The sequence below is a fragment of the Mirounga leonina genome, unplaced genomic scaffold, assembly GCF_011800145.1.
Source record: "Mirounga leonina isolate KUSES-001 unplaced genomic scaffold, KU_Mleo_1.0 Mir_366, whole genome shotgun sequence".
NCBI lineage: Eukaryota > Metazoa > Chordata > Mammalia > Carnivora > Phocidae > Mirounga > Mirounga leonina.
In genome coordinates, this window is record NW_023270709.1 from 13,621,551 (window position 1) to 13,647,526 (window position 25,976).

General features: G+C 41.7%; 1 protein-coding gene and 1 long non-coding RNA gene across 4 annotated transcripts in view; one reads left to right on the top strand and one right to left on the bottom strand.

Moving 5' to 3' along the window:
- The window catches only part of LOC117997411, an 18,077-nt gene extending 4,375 nt beyond the window's left edge, over positions 1-13,702 (top strand). The window contains exons 2-5 of the long non-coding RNA XR_004675809.1: positions 414-577; positions 1,731-1,914; positions 8,670-8,820; positions 13,213-13,702. This is a non-coding gene — a long non-coding RNA (uncharacterized LOC117997411). The remainder of the gene's footprint in view (positions 1-413; positions 578-1,730; positions 1,915-8,669; positions 8,821-13,212) is intronic.
- Positions 1-25,976, bottom strand: part of NEDD9 (neural precursor cell expressed, developmentally down-regulated 9) — a 209,091-nt gene that overhangs the window by 141,299 nt on the left and 41,816 nt on the right. The gene's annotated exons all lie outside the window — the stretch shown is intronic.

Genomic DNA, 25,976 nt, shown 5'->3' on the forward strand with positions numbered 1-25,976 from the left:
GAAGGAAGGAAGGAAGGAAGGAAGGAAGGAAGGAAGGAAGGAAGGAAGGAAGGAAGGAAGGAAGGAAAAGGGAAGGGGTAGAGGGAGAAAGGAGGGAGGGTTTTCCTTCCCAAAGTTTACCTCAAATGCAAGAGAAGAGATTATTATATTTTGTTCTGAGGCTTGGTCCATGAACAAAAAAAGAAAGAAAGAAAGTGACAGAATACATCATGTTCCATGAGATTAGAAGAGGGATGTTTTTCAGCTCCCAATCCTTCAAAAGACACAAGTTGTACTTCAACTAGAAACCTTTTCTAAAGCCGCTCAGGAGTGTAGGAGTTGCATTAGATAATGGAAAGCAAACTGAACCTAACCTGAAGTGCCTGATTAATTAGTCTGTTTATTTCCCAACACCTCCCCTTTTCATTCTTCAGGAATGAATAAGCTTTATTATTCACCTCCATTGGACTTACGGTATCTTACCTATATAAATGCCTGTCTTGGAAAGAACCACTCCTCCTCCACCTCATCTTGCTGTGGATAGCCCAAGGGAGTGCTAAGACAAACAAATGCTCCCAGGATGTGGGGAAGACATCAGGTGAGTGACAGGTGCAGAGGCCGGGCCAGGGCCACACAGCCTGGAGAGGTTTTCCCTCCTGGCAGAGAAGGCTGTCTCCACTATCTTCTCTCTAAGATTGCTCATCAAGTGCCGCTGGGATTTGGGCAGCCCGCAGCTGTGTTTAGGAATACATTTGCTTTATCTCTCACATCCTTTGAGGATTTCATTACAGGCCATTTTATCCACTTTAATGAATGCTCTGGCAGTTTCTGAACATGGGGCTGTGTCTGCATGCCCTGAGCGGTGATTATGTTCACTGTCGTTGAGATTGAATGGAACATATAGTCACATACCCTTTCACCATGTCTTTTTCAGATGACATAACCTTCATTTCGGGTCATAACGACAAGCAGATGGCCAAGGAGAGAAAGGTTTTAGCTCAAAAGTTGGGGTTGCCCAGTTTTCCTCCTTTCCCTCATACCCCATTAGCTAATCAGTCACCTCCTGCTACTATTTAGAATTCTCTAACAGTTTTTGAATCTGGCTAAATAAATATGGCATATCGATTAGAAATCAAGTTGTACAAAGTTAATGAAATAGAGACATATGATCTATAAAGTGGAAAAAGCAGGTTATAAAATAGTTTGAGTAAATGACTACATATATGTGTATATATATATATATATATATTTTTTTTTTTTTTTGAAAAGAGCCTAATTGCATATGCACCTAAAAATAATAATGCTTACTCTTGGAGTGGAATAAAGGATCATTTTATTTAATTAATTAATTTATTTTTAGGTAGGCTCTATACCCAGCATGGAGCCCAACATGGGACTTGAACTCACAACTCAGAGATCAAGACCTGAGCTGAAATCAAGAGTCGGACACTTAACTGACTGAGTCACCCCGGTGGTGCATGGATCATTTTAATTTTATTCCATGTACATTTATAATTTTTTCCAAATTATTTACATTGAGCATGTACTAATTTATAATCTGAAAAATTAATACAAAATGTTAAGAAAATGAATGAATGCGTGCAAAGAGGGGAAAGTGAGTATTCCCTATGTGTTCTATTCCTGTCGCCACTACCAGTTTATTGCTCATTTTTTTCTCACCTAGAAAATTCTCCTTGCATGGCACCCTCTCTTTAATCTCTCCCACCCTTAATTCATTCTCTCTCCTAAAGGTCTTCCTGAAAGAAAATCTGACCAAGTGGCTCCCCTAAATCCTCCAGGGTTTCCTGCAGGACAAAGGAGTCCAAAATCCTTGGGCTGAAGATTAAGACACTTCAGAAGCTTGTCTGCACCCGAGGTTCAAATCCAACTCCTGCGTCTCCATCCTGATCACCCGAAGTCTGGGCCTCTCTTGATGTGAGCACCCCATCCCCTGAGACTCTCCTCTCCCCCTGCCTTCACCCACATCATTTGCTCTCTCAACCTTCAAGAGTCAGCTCTTGTGTCACGTCTCACAGAAAGCCTTCCCTGGCATCTCTAGGTAGAGTTAGGGGTTTTCTGTCTTGTTCATATCTTCATGCTAGCATTTTCCACAGCAATGTAATTATTACATTAGGCATCTCTTTTCTCCACCTGAAGGGCAAGAGGATCTCTGTCCTCCTCTGTGATCAGCTCCCAGGGCGGCGTCACACACTACTCTTGGTGCTTAATAGACATTATGGAGTGAATATACCCTTAGCTGGTGTGGCTGGAGGAAGGGAGGAGAAGGAATCTGAGCTTATTTTCATTGATTTCCTGCTCTGACTGTGGAAGCTGTGATTCTTAGTTAACTAAGTTTAGGCTCTCTCTTTCCTCAGAGGAGTGTAATACATGCTAAAATTTTAAGGTATTTGATCATTCAGCATTTATCCACTTTCTCCATTTGGGATATGAGGACATGCATCCCATTGCAAAATACTTTCCCTCTGTAAGCAATCTAATTCTGGGTAAGTGAAATGTTACTTGGTGTTGGGGGTTGAATTGTGCCCCCACAAAATTCATATGTTGAGGTCCTAAACCCCCAGTGCCTCAGAATATGACCTTATCTGGAAATAGGGTTGTTGCAGATGTAATTAGTTAAGTTAAAGTGAGGTCATTAGGGTGGGCCCCTTAATCCATGATGACTAATCCAATACAATGTCCTGGTAATAGGGAGAGATTTAGACAAAGAGACACATAGGCACACAGGCAGAATGCCCTGTGAAGATGAAGGTGGAGATTGTGATAGGGCTTCTATAAGCCAAGAAATGCCAAGAATTGCCAGCAAACCACCAGAAGTTAGGGGAGAGGCACAGCTTCTTCCCCAGAGCTCTCAGAAGGAACCAGCCCTGTGGACATCTTGATCTCAGACTTTAAGGCTCCGGAACTGTGAGATAATAAACTTCTCTTATTAAGCCACTCACTTTGTGGTCCTTTTTTTAAAAGAGCATTTCTAGTTAACTAATATACCCAGGGACCCTGGTGACAATCAGAGAGGGGGGACCCAAATATCAGAGAGGAGGATTATATCCTAAATATCATCTCTCAAACTATCATTGTGGTAGCCAGCATCTGGCATGATTATGGCTCCTTTTGCAAATAAGAAAAGGAAGGTCCTATTCTACCTGTTTTAAAAATTAAATTGTGGGTATCATTTTCTTTTCCCCTATACTTTTTCATTTTTTTCAACTGAAGAAAACAACTTGTCTGAATTTAGGTATATATAGAACTAAAATCAAAAGACGCAGAAGGATAGACTGAAAAATAAGTCCCCTGCTTCCTATCAGTCCCCTCCACCTCGTTCCCCTCACTGGAGGAAACGTCTTTTATGTCTGTGCATATATATATATTTCACTTTTTACACAAGTGATCATATATTTTAAACATTATTCTGACTTAACTTTATCACATAATTGTGGATATGGGAGCTAATTCTTTAGTAGAATATACAAACATGCCTCATTCTTTTGATGACTGCATGGTGTTTTTTTGATAGATATTTTGTGCCTGTTCTTAATGAATTTTTAGCTGACTTTTCTCAATCAAAATAAACAGGAAGCATTCCCAAAGTTTCCTTCACAGCCCGGCTGAGCCTGCCCACTGCTCTTATCCCATTAAAGAGATGGATATTCTCTTTGCCACCAGAGGTTGGTAAATATGCTTTAAACCCTGTGAAAAGTGGACTTAAGTTTTATAAAAGTGTCTCTAAAGCAAAGCAGCTTATGTTTGGTGTGGGACTGACCCTGCTGGCCCACTAGATCTTATGTCATCAAATTTTTCTCCTCTGTGGGCTATGCTAGAAAGGCTCAATTGGATACATGTTGGGCCAGATAAAATGTGAGATCACCATGAATTAATCAAAACCTTTGAGTAATGTATCCATTACCTTCCTGTGACCCATGTGTCATCATTCATTTCCCAAATGCTACTGCACTGGGATTTTAGGACTCATCTGAGTTCTCTCTGCTTGCATTTTTTTTGAACCTTTCCTAAATTCTCACAGAGATAAATGGTAGATGCTTCTGGTTCAATAAGACTCTGCTTGCATTTGTCATCTAATTTCCCAAAATAAGTTAATAGAGTCATTCATTTGTAATGTAACTGTATCTTATTTTATGTGGTTGATTCTGAGTGTGAGCTTAAGGAGGTAATGGCCATTACTAACTCATTATTTTTCACATTGAGTCCAAGAAGCTCTTTATACATTCACCATGGCCAAAATTCGGATGAGTTTCAGAAGTCATACTTGCATGGAACATCATCCCCAGTAGGTCTGTGACTTTCAAATAGGCCAGGCAGCACATGTGTGTGATATACATTCCATTCTTTTCCAGAGTACCCATCCCATTCATCCTTCAAAGTCTTAACTGCCTCCCAGAAGTCTTCAAAGATCCCCCCAATGGAATGAATAGGTTTCCCCCTTATTTAAGAGTTGAAATGTATATCTCCACTTAGCTCTTATTTCCTTCAGTGTTGTTTTAAGATATTGTTTCCATGCTAGTTTCCTTTACTGAGCTGCAAATAGGCCTTGAGGACAAGAACTATGCCTCTCATTCATAGCAGGGAGATCAGCCAATGTCTATTTTTTTTTAAGATTTTATTTATTTGACACAGAGAGACATAGCAAGAGAGGGAACACAAGCAGGGGGAGTGGGAGAGGGAGAAGCAGGCTTCCCGCAGAGCAGGGAGCCCAATGCGGGTCTCGATCCCAGGACCCTGGGATCATGACCTGAGCCGAAAGCAGATGCTTAACGACTGAGCCACCCAGGCGCCCCTCAGCCAAATGTCTATTGTGAAGAGATGATCATCACACACTCAAATTATCAGATAGTAATAGTTTTCATGTATGGAGCACTTACTTAATACACATAAGTCATCATTGAAAGAACTGTACATGAATTATCTAATTTAATTGTCTTAATATCCTTTGTGTGATATTATCATCTCCTTATTATAGAAAGAGAGACATTTTAAGCCACTTGCCTAAAGTCATATAGCTAACTTGGCTGTAGACACTTAGGCACTAAGATGCCGAGCCCTAAAGTCTACAAAATTGATAAAAATCCAGCCATCAAACTTGTGTAGTATAGAATTTTAATTAATTTTTAAGTTTAGTCAATTGAATATTTCAATGGCCTTCCAATTACATTTCCTGCCTTTTTCCTTGTTCCCTTGTGTTTGTCCTAGGGGGTCTGTTCTCAATAGACAGTGTGATCCCGTGCTAACACAAATTAGTTCTTGGGCCCCAAGCTTCTCAATGACTTCCATTTCACAAGAGTAAAAGCCAGAATCCTCATAATGGCTTATTAGGCTAAACCAGTTCTTTTCCCACGCTGTAACCTCTCCAGCCCTATTTCTTGCTCTCTCCTTTGCTCACTGTACTCCAGTCAAGTTGCTTCCTTGCTGTTCTACTAACAAGTCAGGTGTGCCTCTGTCTCACAGCACTTCTTACTGGTTTTCCCTCTCTCTGAAACTGTCTTCTCCCAAAATATTCTTCATTTTCTTCAAATTGTTACTTAAAAGGAAATTTCTTAGGCTCCTGACCATGATCAAGTAACTGATTTCAGACTAGCTCATCTTCTATATGTAATTAGGGAACTGGACAATATATGTGAGGTAAAATCATTTTCAGACAATGGAAAAGAAACAGCACAAGATGTCAGCACCTGGAAGAAGGGAGCATGAGGTGAGCTGCCTAGAGAGCCAAATTTGAGCAAAGGACAGTAGGCAAGGATCAGAGTTCAAGGCAACTGAAATAGCTGGAATCTGTGCAGGGAGAAATCCCTGGAGCTCTATGTATATGAGTGGCAAGGCCCTTCATGGGTCCATGGCTGAGGGCTGGACTATACATGTACAAACCACCCAAGGCTTACCAAATACTGGCTACTATGGGTTTGAGATTGAGGCAAATGTAAGAAAGGTTGTGCAGTTCTGGAGGTAAATGTGTGAGTATTTAAACTTAAATTGAAGAAAATGAAATGAAATTTAAAATTCAGCTCTTTAGTCATGCTCAAGTGTTCAATAGTTGCCACCATATTGTATGGTGCAAATGCAGAACATTTCCCTCAGTGCAGAAAGTTCTACTGAACAGTGTTGATCTCCAGGATCTACAGTGTAAAATTCACAGTGTCCAGTAGTCAATCATAAATTGCTAGACATACAAAAAAATACTAATCAGGATCATGTCTTCCCCAATAAAAAATAAAAGCAGTCAAAAGAAACTGATTCTAAGATTGACCAAATGTTGGACTTAGTAGATAAAGACTTTAAAATATATATGTTAATATATATGTTTTATAACATATATTCAAAGAATTAAAAATATACCCATTAATTTTTTTGAAAAGGTCCTAATAAATGAGGAGTGAATAAATAAGGAATCTTAGCAGAGAAATGGAAACCATAAAAAGAACCACATGGAAATTTTAGAATTATGTAAGACCTAAAGTGAGTCATTCACTAAGGGGCTTGAGATGGTGGAAGAAAGACTCATTGAGGTTGGAGACAGATCAGTAGAAATTATCGAAGAGAGAAAAAAAATATTAAGGAGAAATGAACAGAGGGTCAAGAACCTGTGGAATAGTATCAAACAGTTTAACACATGTGCGATTGGTGTCCCAGAAAAAGAAAGTGAGAACAGAAAAAATATCTGAACAAATAGTGGCCAAGAACATCCCAAAAGTTTTGAAAAATGACTTACAAATCCAAGAAGCTCAAGAAAGATAAAGATAAAGAAAACCCCACACAGGTACATCATAGTCAAGCCACAGAACACTAAACATAAAGACAAAATCTTGGAAGCAGTCAGAGAAAAAAGACACAGTACATACAGGTGCACAAAGTTAAGAATTGTTGATTTTTCATCAGAAAAAATAGAGGCTAGAATACAATAAAACAACATCTTTAAAGTGTTGGATGAAAAATTCTGTATTGAAAAATTCCGGAATTCTGTATTGAACAAAAGTATTCTTCAAAATCGAAGGTCGAATAAAGACATTTTCAGATAAACAAAATCTGAGAAAATTAATTATTGGAAGATCTGAACTACAAAGGATGTCCTTTAGTCCTTAGGAAAATAATGCCAGCAGAAACTACAGAGAGAAGGAAAATTCCAGAAATAATAAATAATTGAATAAGCCAGTTGTGGCACTTTCATACAATGGACTAACACTCAGTAATAAAAAATAGTAACTATTAGTAAGTGCAATAACATGGATTAAAGTGAATCAAAGAAGCCACATACAAAAGATTGTCATGTTGTATGATTCCTGTTATATGACATTCTAAAATAGGAAAAACTAATAATATAGTGATATAAATAATATCTGTGGTATCTTGCGGTGGGGGTTTGGCATTGACTATCAAAGAGTGAGGGAACTTTCTAGGATGATGGAAATTTTCTATAGCTTAATTAGGTATTAAATGAATATATTAGTCAAAAGTCATCAGTCTGTACACTTAAAATGTGTGCATTTTATAACAGATAAATTATAGATTAATAAGGTAGGTTAAAAATTTTTTAAGTTACCTTCTCTGTGAGATTTTGCCCGAGCACCCTTTTTAAAACTGCTCCCTTTCATTAGTTTTCTCTGTAGTATGTATCACTAACACAGTAGACATATTTTTAAAATTTAAATTAAATTTAATGTTTTTATTGAATAGTTGTAAGTATAGTTTTTTTATTAACATATAACGTATTATTTGTTTCAGGGGTACAGGTCTGTGATTCATCAGTCTTACACAATTCACAGCGCTCACCATAGCACATACCCTCCCCAATGTCCATCACTCAGCCACCCCATCCCTACCACACCCATCCCCTACAGCAACCCTCAGTTTGTTTCCTCCTGAGATTAAGAGTCTCTTACGGTTTGTCTCCCTCTCTGGTTTCGTCTTCTTTCACTTTTTCCTCCCTTCCCCTATGATCCTCTGTCTTGTTTCTCAAATTCCTCATATCAGTGACATCATACGATAATTGTCTTTCTCTGATTGACTTATTTCACTCAGCATAATACCCTTTAGTTCCATCCACGTAGTTGCAAATGGCAAGATTTCATTTTTTGATGGTTGCATAATATTCAATTGTATATAGATAATACCACATCTTCTTTATCCATTCATCTGTTGATGGACATCTAGGCTCTTTCCATAGTTTGGCTATTGTGGACATTGCTGCTATAAACATTGGGGTGCACGTACCCCTTCGGATCCCTACATTTGTATCTTTGGGTAAATACCAGGTTGTAGGGTAGCTCTATTTTCAACTTTGTGAGGAACCTCCATACTGTTTTCTAGAGTGGCTGCTTTCCCACCAACAGTGTAGGAGGGTTCCCCTTTCTCCGCATCCTCGCCAACATCTGTTGTTTCCTGACTTGTTAATTTTAGCCATTCTGACTGGTGTGAGGTGTTATCTCATTTTGGTTTTGATTTGTATTTCCCTGATGCCAAGTGATGTTGAACACTTCTTCATGTGTCTGTTGGCCATTTGGATGTCTTCTTTGCAGAAATGTCTGTTCATGTAGTTGTAAGTACAGTTTTATTGTATAGTTATAAGTATAGTTTTATTGTATAGTTGTAAGTATAGTTTTATTGTATAGTTGTAAGTATAGTTGAACACTATATATTTTTTTATCTTGTTTTATCTTCCCTTTTAGAACGTGGCTGCCAGGTGGGCAACGACTTTGCTCCTTTCTTTCATTGCTGTGAACATTGCCAACAACAGTACTTGGCACATAATACCTGCCCAGTAAATGCTACATGGATGAATAATGAATACACATATGAATGAATTGACTTTCTTTACAGGTATCAAAAGTAAGACCGCGTATGTAAGCTAAAGTAATGCTACACTAGTATGTCCTGAATCTCAGGACACCAGATTTTAATCTAACTCACAACAAGAAGGCAAGAAACATGAGTGAAGAAGGTATTACATGTAGACTAAACACATGTGTAGGTAGTTGGCATGCCATGTGAGATACTTGACCTGGGCTCTCCATAAATGAACTATGGATGTTTACAACCAGTACAACCTCAGATGTTTTTCTGTACTTTACCCACTAGAAGATAGACGTGCATATAACCAAGGAATGAGGATAATAAAGGGGAGGGAAGTGGGGTTTTAATTGGCAGAGACAATTGGCAGGTGGGTGGCCTGCTGTTTATCATCCCAAGACCTGCCACCTCAAGGTTTCTTTCTGTTTTTGCTTTTGTCTTTTTCAGGGAATTAGTAGGTGTAAAGTCTCTTAAGTGTGTAGATCTTGTGACATCTGGGCCTGGCCCATCTCTGGCTACCAACAAGTGCTGATAAGCACTTAGGTTTTTGTTTTTGTTTTTTAAGATTTATTTATTTATTTGAGAGAGAGAGAGAACATGGGGGGAGGGGCAAAGGGAGAGGGAGAGTCCTAAGCAGACTCCACACTGAGCACAGAGCCTGACTCGGGGCTCATCCCAAGACCCTGAGATCACAGCCTGAGCTAAAACCAAGAGTTGGATGCTCAACCAACTGCACCACCCAGGCTCCCCACTGGTAAGCACTTGTGATGGACATAATATTGGAATATGAATTTGACCTCAGTTCCAAAGATTCAGGCACCTCAGTTAGCCTCAAATTTCAGACAAGTGAGAAAAACCCACCTAGTTCTCTTCTTATTGGAAGGTCCACTTTATTGAAGATATTTACCTTGAAGAGAGAGTTCTCCTTCAAGGTAGGGACTGTTTAGGAGGGGGTATACATAAAGTATCAAGAGCATCCTGCTCCTCTCCTGAGCATCATACCTTTCCAAAGAAAATAGCAATTTGGATTCCTAGTTTCAGGTAAGGGCATGTTTATTTCATAGTTGATAAAATAAGATTCCAACATGCAGTGCTATCTGGATGGCTCTGAGAGCCATGACCTCAGTGCCACCTCCTCCAAGGCAAACTCCAACTTCACTCTACTCTGACTTCCACAGCACTTAGATCACATAGCACACATTCCAGCACTTGACCATGGTCTGCCCTGTCATTGGCCAATATTGTACCTCCTACACCCACCCCCGCATAAGTATCAGTCTCACCAGCTCCAAAATTCAGAAAACGAGTACTTTGTCTCCTACTTTATTTTTATCATTAAACAACAGCAACACATTTCTTCTCTTCTTTTTTACATGCCCCCACCCCGGCCCAACTCCTATCCCTGCCCCCATTAGAGAGTTAGTGCTCAAAGAAACTGGAGATTGGGACTCAGGGTCTGGGAGTGGAGGGGAATATTCATACTTCTCATTCCGTGTCCCTCTGATTACTAGAATTATAAGTCCCAGCAGTCAGCCCTTTCAATGGAAAGGAGAGGAATCTGAAAGCATTCTTGGGGAAGTAGTGAAGGTATGAAAGAAGAAAGATATTTTGTAACAGATCTTCTTGTCTGAAATAGGGTGATGGGGAAGGGGGCCTGGAAAGGGGAACCAAGGTGAGGCACAATGGAAAGGGGGTGAAATCCACCTGAGGGAATATTTAAGATTTACAGGGAGTTGCTGGGAGAGGGCGGGTAGGAGGTGGAGAAGATGAGCCTATGGGTGCTTTGAACCCAAGCCAAGAAAACTGAGTAACAAGAGACCATGCATTTGTGACTATTTCGACAGTATGCAGCTTTGGACAGTGTGAGGGAATTTCAGGGTTCATGTTACTTGTGTATGGAGTTATCTTGATCCAGCATAGCAGTAGATGTGATGGAGAAGCAAGCACCAAGACAGCAGGTGTGTGTGTGTGTGTGTGTGTGCATGCTGCATTTGGAGACCTTACCGGAGGTCTTCTCTTCTCCTGCCAACTTTGGCTCTGTACATGAAGTGAGGATGTGTCTCCTCCCCTACTGTCACAGCCACAGAAGGTGATGATTTCATTTCCAGGTAAACCTCAGACCACCCTCAGAGCCATCCAGATAGCACTGCATGTTGGAATCTTATTTTATCAACTATGAAATAAACATGCCCTTACCTGAAACTAGGAATCCAAATTGCTATTTTCTTTGGAAAGGTATGATGCTTAGTCCCCTTTCCCCAACTACCAAGTTTCCAAAGAGACTTTCTGATGGCGAGATTATCTTCTTTTCAACCCCACAAACAGGTGTAGAGGATTTCTGTCTGAGTAGAAAGTACACAATGCATCATACATTGGTTGTAAATACCAGTACAATACTAAGCAAAGCAGCACTACTGAAAGCTATTTTTATCTGAGATCAAAAGGCCAAGCCACTGTGATGGATAAGGGCATAACCAATCTCCAAGCTCATCTTGTACCACTTTCCTCAGCTCAGGCCCTCCAGCCCCACTGGCCTCTTGCTGTTTCTCAAGCACAACTTCTTCATTTGTTCTCTGCCTGAAGGCTCTGACCCCAGCTCTCCAGGGTTATGGCTTCTGAGACCTCCATATCTAAAGTGTTTCTTACCCTACATCACCCACTTTCAGCTTCCTGATGGCACTCGCCACTCTTGATGTGATCTAGTATATCTATTTATTTATTTGGCTTATTTGTGTCTTTATCATTAGAATATAAGCTCCATGAGAACAAGGACCTTATCCATCTTTTCCAGCACTAAAGACACTGTCTGGCCCACAAAAAGTATTCAAAAAATGCTCATGGAATAAATAAACATGCTCATTGGTATAATATTTGTATTTTTTATGTTACATAGAAGGTATTTTTTCTGCACTGGGTACTGATTCAGCAGACTCTCCCAGGCCTACTATTCTATTCAATGATGGGGACAGTCTTTGAAAGACAAAAGAATGAGGGGACCAGTTAACTGTTAAGGACCCAGTGAAACAGCAATACTCCTTATTAAAGAATCAAATGTCTATGATTCACTTTTGTTGTGTGGTCATAAGAAGGCTCCAAGGCCCCCCCACATGAGTTCAAATCCCTTCTGTTTACTGGGTAGACTGAGTCTTATTATGATGCACACATTAGAATTTGCAGGCAGAGAGGGCTTGCTCTCTTTGACTTATCTCTGTAGTTTCTGTTTGTGGCCAGTATGACTCTCCTCAGGGGACAAGATTAAGGCTGGGAGCACTGGTGTTGCAGAGGAGATCTGGCCTGTTTGCAAACTGAGCAGCTACCACCTCTGCTTTTCAAGGCTCCTCCACTTGCTTTGATTACTTGCCCATTAGCTGCTGCAGGCAGCAGTTTGTAGATCCCAGCTTCTGGGTCCTCATGTAGAGAAGGTGTGAAAACCTTTTTTTTCTCTGTGGGAGCTCACACTCAGCCAGCTTCAGAGCCCAGAGTTATTGAATCAGGGCTGACCCAAAGCTTAATTGTGAAGGGTCAATCAATCTTTTCTATCCCTCGTCTTCACAACTGCATTTCCATGTCTCAGTCCCTTCCCTTGGCCCTTCGCAGATCTCCGTTTAGGTTAAGGGGCCCCCAGGGCATGGCTTAGCCAGCCTGCTTTGCCCAGCCCAGCCCATCTCTCCCTCCACCCCCTAGCCTCAATCCAGGGTGCACCCCCTCCACCAAAGGGTCGGGGCTGGGAGGTGCAACGTGAGGAGGGATACTGGGGGGATGAAGATGCGGATTCCTGGCCACTTCTTTTTATCTTTGTGAACAGCAGTTCTGGGCAAATCACTTCTTTCTGAGACTCAGTTTATTTCTTTGTAAATCTATGATTAAACCCTCAGTTTATCTAGCTCAGAGCATCTCTAGGTTCAAAAGAGATAACAGATGGTGTACACACTTAAACTCTTACCTGAACTTCTAAAACTGAGATCACACTAGAACTGTTTAGAAGTAAATGGTTCACGGCTCTTCAGGAGCTAGGCTGGGCAACACAGATTGATCTACAAAATAATAAACTCAGTTGATAGCTCTTAATGGCCAAAAGTGGCTTTAAGGGTTATACCATTTAGGTAATGTATTTTCATTTACATCCAATCTCTTCAAGTAAATGCAATCTTAAGGAGAAAGCATTTAAGGTGAAGATTTCAGGTGTCAGGCTGACCTCTAGAGGCAATACCTTGAGGGAGAAGGGGCAGTTAAACACTCAAGTCCTAGTTTTGATCATTGTCCTCTAAGCCCATACACAAAGCTGAGCCATGCAAAGTCTCCTGTAATTTGGACAGACCAAAGATGGTCTCAGAGGTTACCATCACCTTTACACAACTAGTTATTTTGCAACTCTTGCCTCATCAAAACAATGTTTTTCTCTTGGCTTGTTTTCTCTTTCAGGTAGCCTGACTACAAATTGCAGAGACCAGGCAGACCTGGGCAACCCCAAACAGAAGTCGTGTCATCTGGCTTTGGCAACTTCCTCTCCTCTGTGACTGTGAGAACAGAAATAGAGACTCACAGACTCTCGGAGTAGATGGGAACTTAGAGGTCAGTGGGCCTGGACTTCCTCAATGCTGCCAGTCAGTTGATATGCCTATAGAACACCTACTCTGTGCCAGGTGCTGGAATGGGTGCTGGAGGGGGTAGGACCAAGGTGCTGAACAAGACACTCTGGCTAACCCCGTGGAGGAAGGCAGGGAGGCAGATAAGAGGTTGGGATGCCCAGATAAATATAGTGAGGTTGAACGCTCATACTCATGCACGGAATGTCACCCAAGGTGGGGGAATCAGAAAAGGCTTTTCAGAAGAGGTGGAATTTTTTGTTTTGTTTTGTTTTTTAAGTAGCCTCCATGCCCAGGGCAGAGCCCAATGCAGGGCTTAAAGCCAGGACCCCAAGATCAAAACCTGAGCTGAGATCAAGAGTCAGATACTCAACTGACTGAATCACCCAGGCACCCCAGGAAAAGTGGAGTCCTGAAGGAAGAAAAGGAGTGAGCCAGAAGAAGATCAAAGGCGGGGGGGGGGGGGGGGCGGGAAGAAGTTCTAGGCACTTTATAGCATATGCAGGGCAGAGAGACCAGAAAGGAAAAGAGGTGGGAAGAAGAAAAGGAGAGAAGGAAAGGGCAAGATGAAGGAGTGGGAGGAGACTGGGTAGGATCAGGGGGATATGACTGAGCTCACTGTCCATTTAGGGAGCTGCCAGGAGCTCCCCACTGTAGTGTGAAGGTCCAGTGGGGAGCAACAGCAGGTGAGGCTGGAGCAATAAGCAGGGGCCAGATCAGAAGGAGACTTCTGGTCCTTGTGATGGAGGCAGAAAGGTAAGACTTTATCCCAAAGGTGACAAGGTGGCTCTGAAGGTCTTAAATAGCCCAGTGAATTTTAAGATTTCTAGAGTGGTTCCCCTCCGCCAGCAGACGGTTCATTCCACTCACTCGGAAATAGGTCAGCTTGTTGACAAAACGTGTGTTCAAGTGGAGTCCAAAGATGCCATCCGCAAGAACACGGGCCAGGTGCTGCCCTCCCTGGTTGGCTTGCTCTTCCACTTGCAGTGGTCTCAATATTGGAAGACTTTTTCTTATCCCACCCATGTCCCACATTTCCTCCTTTTCAGAGTTCACAAACCTAATCCCTTCTACCTCTGTTCATGGACATAGAAGAGCTCTCCTTGGAAGCAGGGGGCTTAGAAATCCCAACTTTTCCACGCTTGCCTCTCTAGGAAAGTGAGTTGTCTACACCATAGATGTTCAAACAGCCAGCTGGGCACAGATGAAGCAGATGAGTCCTCTCCTAGTGGCAATGGAGATGTTTGTACAGACACTGAGCCCAGGTTGCTTTGTCTTATAATACTCAATCTCTGGCATTGCCTCTTTGATTAGCTAGCTCTCCCACTGCCGCTGAGCTGGCCAACCACTTTCTCTTCACTCTTGCCTATTCTCCCAGGAATGGGTACTCTTTTTATGGTGCTTTGTTTGGTTAAGCTTCCCATATAACTATTCAGTTTCTTGTTACAGCTTCTTTCTCTGAAGCTAGGTACATCTTGATTGGGATGCCTTAATGCTCCCTTGGCAGCATTGCATAATGGTAAGAACAGTCTTCAGAGTCAGAAAGACCTGAGTTTGAAATTTGGCTCAGCTGATTCGTAACTGTGTGACTTACTAGGAAAGTGACCCAGCCTGTTTTCTTCATCTGTATAACTCTGAGCAATGACTACATGAGTTTGTTTAGGTAACATCCTCCATACGAAGTGGGCATAGGCTTGCAAGAACTGATGGCTATTAACAACAAAAACAGCAATGGTAATGACAATGACCATCTGGCTCCTCCACTCCCAGCTGAATGCCCTGGGTCTACTGACTTACTTGAAGCCTCAGCTTTCCCATCTCTTAGATGAGGATAACAGCAATTATTTGGTAGAGCTGGTTGAGGATCCAATGTGATAAAAATGTGCAAAGCACATGGTAGGCCCTCAAACATGGGTATGTGCTCTTTGCCCTCCAAGGGACCCTTTTCCTTTTAGCCAGCCCCTCCATCATTAGACACCCTTCCCTCCACCTTGGGTGTTCCTGTCAGGGGTCACAGGCTCTTCTGGACAAACAACCTCTGAGAAGATGAGGCTTTCCTTTCTGTTTGCCTAAAATCAGAGTCATTTTTCTGTCCCTTGTTTTTCTCGTGTTGTCTGTTTCTGGCCTGTTATGGATTGAATTGTGTGTTCCTCACCCTTTCTCAGGGTGGCAGGGGGAGGATAAAAAAGTATGTTGTGTCCCAACACCCAGCACCTGTGAATGTGACCTTATTTGGAAATAGGGTCTTTATAGATTTAAGCAAGTTAAGATGAGGTGATTAGGGTAAGTTCTTATCCAGCTTGACTGTTGTTCTGATAAGAGAAGGAGAGCACCATTTGGAGACAAAGACATAGAAGACAGTCTGTGAAGACAAAGAGACATTGGAGATTTGCCATCACAAGCCAAGGAAGCTGGGACTACAGAAACTAGAAGAGGGAAGGAAGGTCCTCCCCTAGAGGTTTGAATGAAGCATGGCCGACACCTTGATTTCAGACCTCTGGTCTCCAGAATTGAGACAGAATGCATATTTGCCATTTTCAGCCAACCGGTTTGTGGTCCTTTGTTACAGCAGTCACAGGAAACTGACACCCTGGCCCCACTGTTAGTTAGAGTCCACTTGACTGAGAGGTTTATTAACTTGTGAAATGAACATTTCTTAAAGCCCACCTTTAGAATTGACAAGTTGTTTACCCAAAGGGGGGGATATATTATGTGCTTATGTGTAGAATAAAATGGATAGAGAGGGGCAGGGTTAGTCTGATCAAGAAGGGAAAAGAACCACTTAGAAGACTTCAAAGCACCACCCTGCTAATGAATAAGACAAAGCAACTTGGAAAAGTAGGGAAGGTCTGAAGTGAGGGTCAGGGTGGGAAGAATCACAAGGCCACAATTCACAGGTTTCAGGGGGGCTGGCATTTTTGTGCTGATTTAATCTACAATTTCAGCTTATCAAGGGATAAGGTTGACAGACTAAAAATTAGCCACAGGGTACAACTTTACTCCTGGCTTAACAGAGAACTAAAGACATAAAGTCAGCTGCCGTGTCAGAACTTGCAGGGCAGTGTGAAACACTGCGGTTTGAACAAAGCCGAGTTGGCCTGAGTATGAATTACAGGAAGAAAGGAAGGAAGAAAAAGAAAGAGCTCTGGGCTATTTATTCCTTTTCTATGGAACACGTTGAAGAAAAGATTTGTCACAGACCCAGCTGGAGGACGTGGGGCCAAACAGGGCACAAGGGGCATGAGTCACAGCTCCCAACTTTCAGAAGCTCCATATGTGGGAGCCCAGCAAAAGGCTCACCACTATTCTGATGGAGTCCCTTTGGTTTGGGGGCTGCACAAGCTTCAGCCAAATGTTGTGCAGGTCTTAGAACTTAGAACCAGTTATGATGGCCTTGGACTCATGCAGCACGGTGTTTTAGGTAAAATAGTACTTAGCTATCAGCTGGGTGGAGATGGAGGAAACTGGTTGACACTCTGTTGATGGGGTGATCAGATCTGATGGGGATGGGGTGGCTCTTGGCTCAGTTTAAGACTACAGTGGACTTTCAGTTGCCTAGCATGTGTTCCTGCCATGTTCTGATGTTCCTTTGGAGACTCAACCTTTCTCTCTTCTCAGTTCCTGCTGCTAGGAGCAGGTGCATGGCCATGCTACAGCCAAGCAGCATATTCCATTGTCCTGGCCCCACAGTAATTGGTTTAGGAATGGGCACATGTCAGCCCCAAGAGTCAATCCTAGGGATTTTTACAAAAACTATTGAGGACAAGATGCAGTTAGTTGGGTTGCTGAGAGAAGAGGATGTGCACCGGAAGCTGCTGGGGGCCATCTTGGTACCATGTTGGAAGAGCCAGTCTAAGTGAGCCCAGGAATGGAGAGAGAGGGAGAGTCCTGATGAGACTGAGCCCTTACATCTAGTGGTGCCTAAAGCTCTTTTTTGTTACATGAATCAATACATTCTAGCCTTTTATTTTTTTAGGCCACTAGAAGTTAGGTTTCTTGGAAACCTAGAGTTCTAATACACAGACCTCAGCAAGGCAAAATAGGACCACAGAAAATGCCACCAAAATATATAGAAGACAGAATATACGAGATATAATGTGTGGCACGTTGCACCGGCTGGCTTGTAAGGTAAAGATATGATCGTAGGAATAGCTTTGAGAGCATTTTAGAGTACTTAAGAGTATTTCCAAACATAAAATGATAGTATTACTCTTTTAAATCCTTCTGGGATTAGGGAATAAACAAAGTAAAAAAAAACAGTAATCTGAATTCTTCTTGTAGTAATATGGCATCATCATCATCATAAAAAGACGATCCTAAAGGCAAGAGGTGTGGGTTTCATCTGGGCTCTGATCTAGGGCTACCAACTTGTCCTGGTTTGCCCAGTGGGACTGCCCCTGTTTTATAATGGAGAGTCCCCTGTTCCCAGAACCACCTCAGTCCCTGGCAAACCTGGGTGGTCTGTCATGCTGTATCTTTGGGAAGCTCCAGGTTTTCATAAAGGGCCGCAGTGCTCACTGCAAAAGGGGAAGGGGTGTCAAGTGACCGACCTCTTCTGCTTTAGAGCAATTTCTCTTCTATATTTTTATTTTTTTTATTTTTTATTTTTTAAAAGATTTTATTTATTTATTTGACAGAGAGAGAGAGACAGCGAGAAAGGGAACACAAGCAGGGGGAGTGGAGGAGGGAGAAGCAGGCTTCCCACGGAGCAGGGAGCTCGACACGGGGCTTGATCCCAGGACCCCGGGATCATGACCTGAGCTGAAGGCAGATGCTTAATGACTGAGCCACCCAGGCGCCCCTCTTCCATATTTTTAAAAAATCAGAGTCTGCCTAAGATTTTTTGGGGGGATAGGGAAATATGCTCTTTGAGGGACCTCCCTTTAGAATTCCATGATTTAATTTTCTTTGTTATGAGGCAAATGGCTCTTACAGGCCAGTGTTTTCTGCACCTGGCTGATCATAGCAGTCACCTGGGGAACTTTAAAACGGCATACATTCCTGGCTACCACACCTGGAGATTCCAACTCAGCCAGAATCAAGTGGAGTCAGAGCTCTATATTTTTAAAAATCTTTGCAGGTGACATACATATAAATTATTCACAAATGCTGGTATGTTAACTATCATTAATAATAAATCACTTTCCACACACCTCACAAATGGCCAAGACACACCATTGTTTGAGGTACTGTTTCCATTACACCTTAAACTTTCCATGCATCAGGAAGGCTTGTTCAAACAGCTAGATGGACCCCACCTGCAGGGTTTCTGTTTCAAGGAGGGCTGGGGCAGGACAGGGAATTTGCATTTCTGCGATGCTCACTCCTCGGTAGGCATCATCATTGTAGACCATAATAAGCTTAGTTGAGTGTCTTGTCTGGTCTCTTTCATCTTTGTAATTATTGTAAAATGTCCCTCTCACCTCCCCCTAGCATAGTCCTAAGTAAATTATTGATGAGACAATGTGTGGATAAATGTTTTATTGGCCTCAATGATGGTGACCTTTCCACCAACTTTCTAAAGAATATTGTGACCTATATCCCTTAGCATGTAAGAAAGGTTTCTGTTGGTTATCTAAGGAATACTGTCTCCTGGGACCTCCACTGAGGACAGGGTGGGAACAACAGGATTTCCTGCTCTGGGCTTCAGGGGCTTTGTGCTGAATACAATGAAGTAACTGCCACATTCTGTCCTGGGGCCTCCAGACAAGCACACTGGACTCTCCCCAAGACTCCATTTTGCTTGTTTGTCACTTTCTAAGGCTGGCAGATTTGCTTTTCACCCACCAATTCCTTTCTGTCTTTCTTTATCTTGTCATTATATTTAAATTGTTGAATTGATTTGCCGGGACATTACCTAAACATATTCTGGTTGCTGTAACTCTTTATTTCTGTGGATAAACTTGTTATTATCCCTCTGGAAGCCCAAGAAGGATTACTCCAATCCCTACTTAGGCTGTGCAGGGTCCCCTCATCAGGCCTGCATCCTTTGGCTTGTGTCTGTTCTCTGTTGGTGCTGGAACAGCTGTGGGCACCTTGGCACTGTTTTCCCACCCATCTTCACTAGTGCAAGAAATGTTTCTTGTACTAAAGAGACCTACACATGGCCACAATCTTGACCTCAACCAGACACACCCCAAACAAAGTTAGAAAAAAAAAAAAAAGCCACTGACTGTTATTAGCTGCTAAATACAGGAGTACATTGTCCAAGTTCTGCAGGAACATTCAGATGGTGTTTAAGTGGCTTTGAAACTTGTACATAACGTTGAAATAAGAAACAGCACCCAGAAAAAACACAAATAATAATCATAATAGAATTTAAAGATTCCCTCTTTACTAGAGACCATGATAATATTTCAAACAGATGGTTGTTTAGTTGGTATACAATCTAGTTACCCCAGAAAACAGGATATGTCCCCCAAATGGAGGAAACAGAGGACCATCCCAGCTCCTCCCTGGAAAGAGGATTTGTTTTTGGTCAGAGCATATAATTATGGAGAAATAATCCATTCTAGATCAGTTCTGTAACATCAGCCTTGCTAAATGTCTAAGTCTGTGGCAATGAACAAAAACAGGCTTCTCTGCCCATTACGCAGGCAGCCAGTGTGGTCTCAGCTCCAGAGGTGACTAGTCAGCGACTAAAAGAAGCAGTCTGCTCTTCCACAATGTCACCAGCAGGATGGAGACACTGCCTTGCCCCCCGAAGCCATGGTGGCAGAAATGCTTGCCGACATAGAACTGTCCTCTAGTACAAACTGGTCTGAGAGGCTTGGCTATGTGTACTCTGGGAAGTTCTGAAATCCTTTGGTGTTGTAATGACACTTGTGTTTCAGGAGACACCTCTGAATCTGGCTGACAGGAAAATATCATGTTAGGTAATAATAAAATTGAGGACTGAAAAAGTTTTGACTCTCCTTTTTAGAGTCAAGTCAGTCTTGAGGCAAACTGGCTATTTTCCTTGTAGGCTTTCAGAAACACGGTGGGTGGTGATGGGCAGGGGGGTGGGAGGAGGGAGGAAACATGACCTGCATGTCACTCTTAATAATTGCCTCTTGTCTTTGAATCAGGATGTTGATATTTTTCCACTTTACAAAATGTGTGTGTGTGAGAGAGATGGTCAGGGAAGGGTGTTGCAAGGAGAAACTGAAAACAACTCCCACCATTCACAGAGACTGAGAAGACTCAAACACTAAGAAGTCAAGTTCACACCATTGCAGGCCACAGAGTGAGAATGCAGAAGTATCTCGGCTTAATTATGCATATTACCGCTGCCTGCCGGGAAACTAGGCAGTCCACAAAGTCCATCTTTTTTAAGGTGGATCAGGATCAAGTATTTTGTAAGAGACACATGAGTTTGTAGAAGTTAAAGTGACGAATGGACTTCTGCATATAACAGAGAGAATACAAAGCTCCTACCATGTGGCAAGACAAGTCCTCAGCAATCTAAGTCAGATGAGTTATAGGAGAGAGCCAGCAAGGGTTTCATTTGGGATGGGAGTGGAGGAGCACAGGGAGAAGGATATATACATGTATCTCTATGTAGGGAGATGGTTAAGGAAGCAGACTGAAGTTTCCTATAAGGCCTTCCTTCCTGTTTACCCTTGGAATCCAGAAACAAATGGGCCTTTGCTCAGGAGTCTAAGAAGTCATTGACCAAGTTTGGATTTCTCTGTGGAAGAGGGTGGGGGAGGTTTCTGCCTTATGGTCTAACATCATGAAGACATACCCAACGGACTTTACAAAACAAGTGCCTGACTATCTGTATTTCACAACAGTCCATATTGGTGAGTTAATTTTTGGTAAATTCATGTTAAAGAGATAACTACAAATAAGCCAGTTCAAAGCTATCTTTGAGATGAGTTCCCCTCATTCTCCTGTATAAACTTGACTTTTACCTCATGTCCTTCTGGACATATTCCTCCATATTGATGCTTGGTTGTCATCACAGAATTTTCTCAAGAGCTGCTTCAACCATCATTAGAGTTGAAAAATTTTTTCTTTCATAATATCCCATATGAATTATCACATGTTGTTGACCCCAGGCTTCAGAGAGATCTATCACATAAAGTTGGCATCCAATCCATTAAACACCATTTTTGTCATGAAGATCTTCTCTAGTTGAGAGAGCTTACCATGTTGGTGCACCATTTTGTTTCCAGATACATATTCCCTTGAAACTTGTCTCATGCCACTAAGGGACAAACCACTGAACCAGTGTGGAAAAAAAAGGCCTTATCAAATAATTTTCTGAAATTCCTGCCTGTATCATGACAAAGGGAGGATGCTCTTCTGTCAGCAGAAGTTGGTGTGGAATTCATAACGAAATTGTCCATCATATGCTAGAATTCTGCAGGCTTCAGTTGCCAATGTGTCACAGGGCAGGGTGATGATTGTCCTTTCTAGCTCCAAATTCTGTGGTTCCAGGGAACTGCTGTTGAAAGATGCCTCAGTCTCCAGTGCCACCCAACAGGCAAGTATGGATAAATTAAAAAGATATCAAGCAAAAGAAACGCTTCACTCAGGGTAAAGAGGGCGTGACATGGGAGAAAGTGTTGAACTACAAAGTACACCAGAGATCAGCAAAATAACCACCAAAGGAGAACATGATCAAGAGTCTGCTAATAATTTAAAGAGTCCAGGGAAGAGGAGAAAATGAAATAATCCTCACAAGTAAGAATGGTGTGGTCACTGCTTAGCCAGGTAAGGGTACCACCCCTTGCCTGCATCGACCTTTCGTGAAACGGACAGATCTTCACAAGAGGAGAGAACTATGGCAGGAACAGAAAGGGTACACAGCACAGTTTCCCACTCAAAGTCCAGGGACAGGCCAAATCCTACCTCTGTGTAAGCTTTTTTATGTGTATGCACGTGAGGCACTTTTTCTTACTGCCATTTACTTTTGGGGTACTCAAACCTTATTCCATGAAAGAGTGGAGGCTGGTCTCCAGAATTAAGCTGCTTGATCTGGAAATAAGAAAACTGCTTTTAGCAAGCTTGGTTTGGGGTTTTGCTACAGGAAACTTTTGTGCTTAGATAGCAGTACCGTTAGGGTAAGAATCAGAGGAAAGGGGACCATGGTTAAAGTCTGACCAAACCCTAGATGGCACCCTCTTTTTATCCTATTCACAGTAGATGGTTAAGAAATGCTTGTTGCTGGGCGCCTGGGTGGCTCAGTTGGTTAAGCGACTGCCTTCGGCTCAGGTCATGATCCTGGAGTCCCTGGATCGAGTCCCGCATCGGGCTCCCTGCTCAGCAGGGAGTCTGCTTCTCCCTCTGACCCTCCTCCCTCTCATGCTCTCTGTCTCTCATTCTCTCTCTCTCAAATAAATAAATAAAATCTTTAAAAAAAAAAAAAAGAAATGCTTGTTGCTGATAAGAGAACAAAAGACGCATCAGTTTTTGTGAGGAAACTTAGAGGAACATCGTGTGTCAACTATACTTCAATTAAAAAAAAATTTCCAAATCCAAAAAAAAAGAAAAGAAAACCCATCATGTAGATTTAAATCATTTCAAACAATTAATGATGTAAAAATGAGGTGCTTTGGGGCGCCTGGGTGGCTCAGTTGGTTAAGCGACTGCCTTCGGCTCAGGTCATGATCCTGGAGTCCCTGGATCAAGTCCCGCATCGGGCTCCCTGCTCGGCAGGGAGCCTGCTTCTCCCTCTGACCCTCCCCCCTCTCATGTGCTCTCTGTCTCTCTCATTCTCTCTGTCTCAAATAAATAAATAAAATCTTTAAAAAAAAAATGAGGTGCTTTGTTTCATATGTGATAATTAAATGTTATAATCAAAGATTCATAATGTCAATTATATGAAGAGATTTCACTAAAGAATCTTTTGTTGCTGTTAAAAAAAGAAACTTAAAAGTATACAAAAATTATATATATATAAATACATATAATCTCTATTGATAATTATATATGATCTAATTATGTATGCGTATATATGTATGTATATATGTGTGTGTTTATACGTATATATATAAATATATATATACACACATATATGTATGTGTATATATAATCTGTATTATATAATCTGTATTGTCTATATTATATATCTGTATTTTATATATATATGTGTGTATATATATATATATAAAATCTAAATGTGACCCTTAAGAAGCAATATTTAACATTAATAAGGGAAGCTATGCATTTGGAGGAGGGGTAAAACACCAGGGCCTGGAACATTCAAGAGAAGATGTCAAGAAGGAAGGAGTATGTGAGCTAAGCCTGGTACATGAGTAGGAAGGAGAAATTAGTCTGGGCAATGGTGAAGGCACAGATATTCGAGGAATAGTTGGGAGACTGTAAAGGAAGAAAAATGAAGTGTTAATGCATGGTGTTATGTTGGCAGTCTTCCATTTCATCTCTCGTCCTATTCTGTGTGTTCTACCTCTCACTTCTCTTCTGCATGTCTTAAGTCTTACAGTAGCACCCCTGGGCCCAGCTACTAGCAACCAGAGCCGCAATGAATGCTTTGACCTTCATATTCTAAGAGCTTCTCTTCTTATTTTTTCCAGATCCTGTGATTTATTCTTTTTTTTTAAAGATTTTATTTATTTATTTATTAGAGAGAGTGTGAGAAACAGCATGAAAGGAGAGAGGGTCAGATGGAGAGGCAGGCTCCCCGCTGAGCCGGGAGCCCGATGTGGAACTCAATCGCAGGACTCCGGGATCATGACCTGAGCCGAAGGCAGTTGCTTAACCAACTGAGCCACCCAGGCCCCTCTCCTGTGATTTATTCTTTAAATTATATTGAATAGACCCAATCACATTATTCTTTCACTTTAGTTTCTTTTTCTTTCTTGCCTTTCTCACTGGAGGGAGAGATTGTGTAGGTGTCAAAATCTGGCACTGGGTTGACTCTCATCATCCAGGAAATACACACCTACACACCTGGGATATGTCATAAACCACCAAGTCAAAGGTGAATCTCTTTTATTAAATGGCAATACATCAGGAATTGAATGTGAAAGGAACAGACCTTCATTGACCATTCACCATATGTAAATTCTATGCAAAGCTTTATAGGGGACAGAAATGACTAAGAAGTTTACAAAAGCTTCATTTATTGGACAAGACAGATGGCTAACAACTAACTATGCTACTGTTGAAATAAACTATTGAGCCAAGACTCTGTTTCATCATACTCCATGATGTTATGGCAATCTCCATTGATAGTGCGTTTTTTAAAATTTATTTAAAGATTTTATTTATTTATTTGACAGAGAGAGAGTTAGCGAGAGCAGGAACACAAGCAGGGGAGTGGGAGAGGGAGAAGCAGACTCCCCGCTGAGCAGGGAGCCTGATGTAGGGCTCGATCCCAGCACCCTGGGATCATGACCTGAGCCGAAGGCAGACGCTTAATGGCTGAGCCACCCAGGTGCCCCAATAGTGCATTTTTTTAACTTAAAATTTTTTCCTTATGAAATTTCTCATAGGATCTAACTGCTGAGGCAAAATTCAAAGGATTCTGTTAGCCCTGCCCAATTTCCAAATCCTTTTCTTTTTTTTTTTTTTTGACTAAATGATCCCTCTCAATTGAAGGACTCCCTCTCAATGCAGAGACTTCTCTGGTTCAGCTGAATTAACGTGTGTCACAGTCGTCTACATGGCATTTGCAGCCAGTTGTGGGATAGTCATCCCACTGACAGAACCAAAGACACAAAAACCTGGTGAAAGATGCAGTAGAGGGAATTCTGTCATGTAAAGTCATGATTAACAGGTTAGCACTGGAAGGGGATGCACAGGAGAAATTTCTTTGCCAGAAGTTGTGTAAGCCTAAAAATGATTTACAATTGGATGACTTCAATTATCGTGTGAGGATTCACCATCTAGATCTGATAAAAGAAAATTCTTAGAGTGTTAGGGATACATATCCCCCCCCAAAAATGAGAGACATCAACAAAGCATGCCTAACTGAGTAGGAGGGAAAGACTGTGGTAAGTCCAAACTATGCTCATTTGAGACATTAAAGTACTAGACTCTAGGAGTATGTTTAGCCAAGGAAGATTCTGCATCGTAGTGTGATATTGTATGTAGTTTGACAAAGTTGTGTCTTCAAAACAGTCACTCCCACTTCTGTAAGGCTGAGAAGGGAGGAACCCATCACCTCTATTCTTAGCTGGGGTTTGAAGGATACTATTTTGCTTATGCTAGAATGAAGTGAATAAATGCATGGAAGTTTTTTAGTCAGGTAGATGTGAATTCAGATTCCGGGTGGGAAAATCTTGGGTTTGTAGTCATTATAAACCTTAGAAATTTTTCCCATTTAATAGTAATGGCGAAACAAATTTTTAGGGCTTCTCAAGTATAAGACACTATTGTAAGGGATGGATATATATTACTTCATCTAAATTCACAATAATCCAATGAGTTGATGTGCAGAAATGAGTTAATATAGCAGGGCTGAGGCCTTAGAAGGCCCTGCTTGCAAGGTTGGCCCTTGGCTGGCATTTGGGAACTTGGATTTCAGGAGGGTTTCCACCATTCCTGATAAGAGTTACTCACTGTATCTAACAGTTTGTACAAACAATGTAGTTTATGCTAACACCCTCTCCCTTTCTGGGAGTTTAAAATTTTGGTATGTGGCAGATA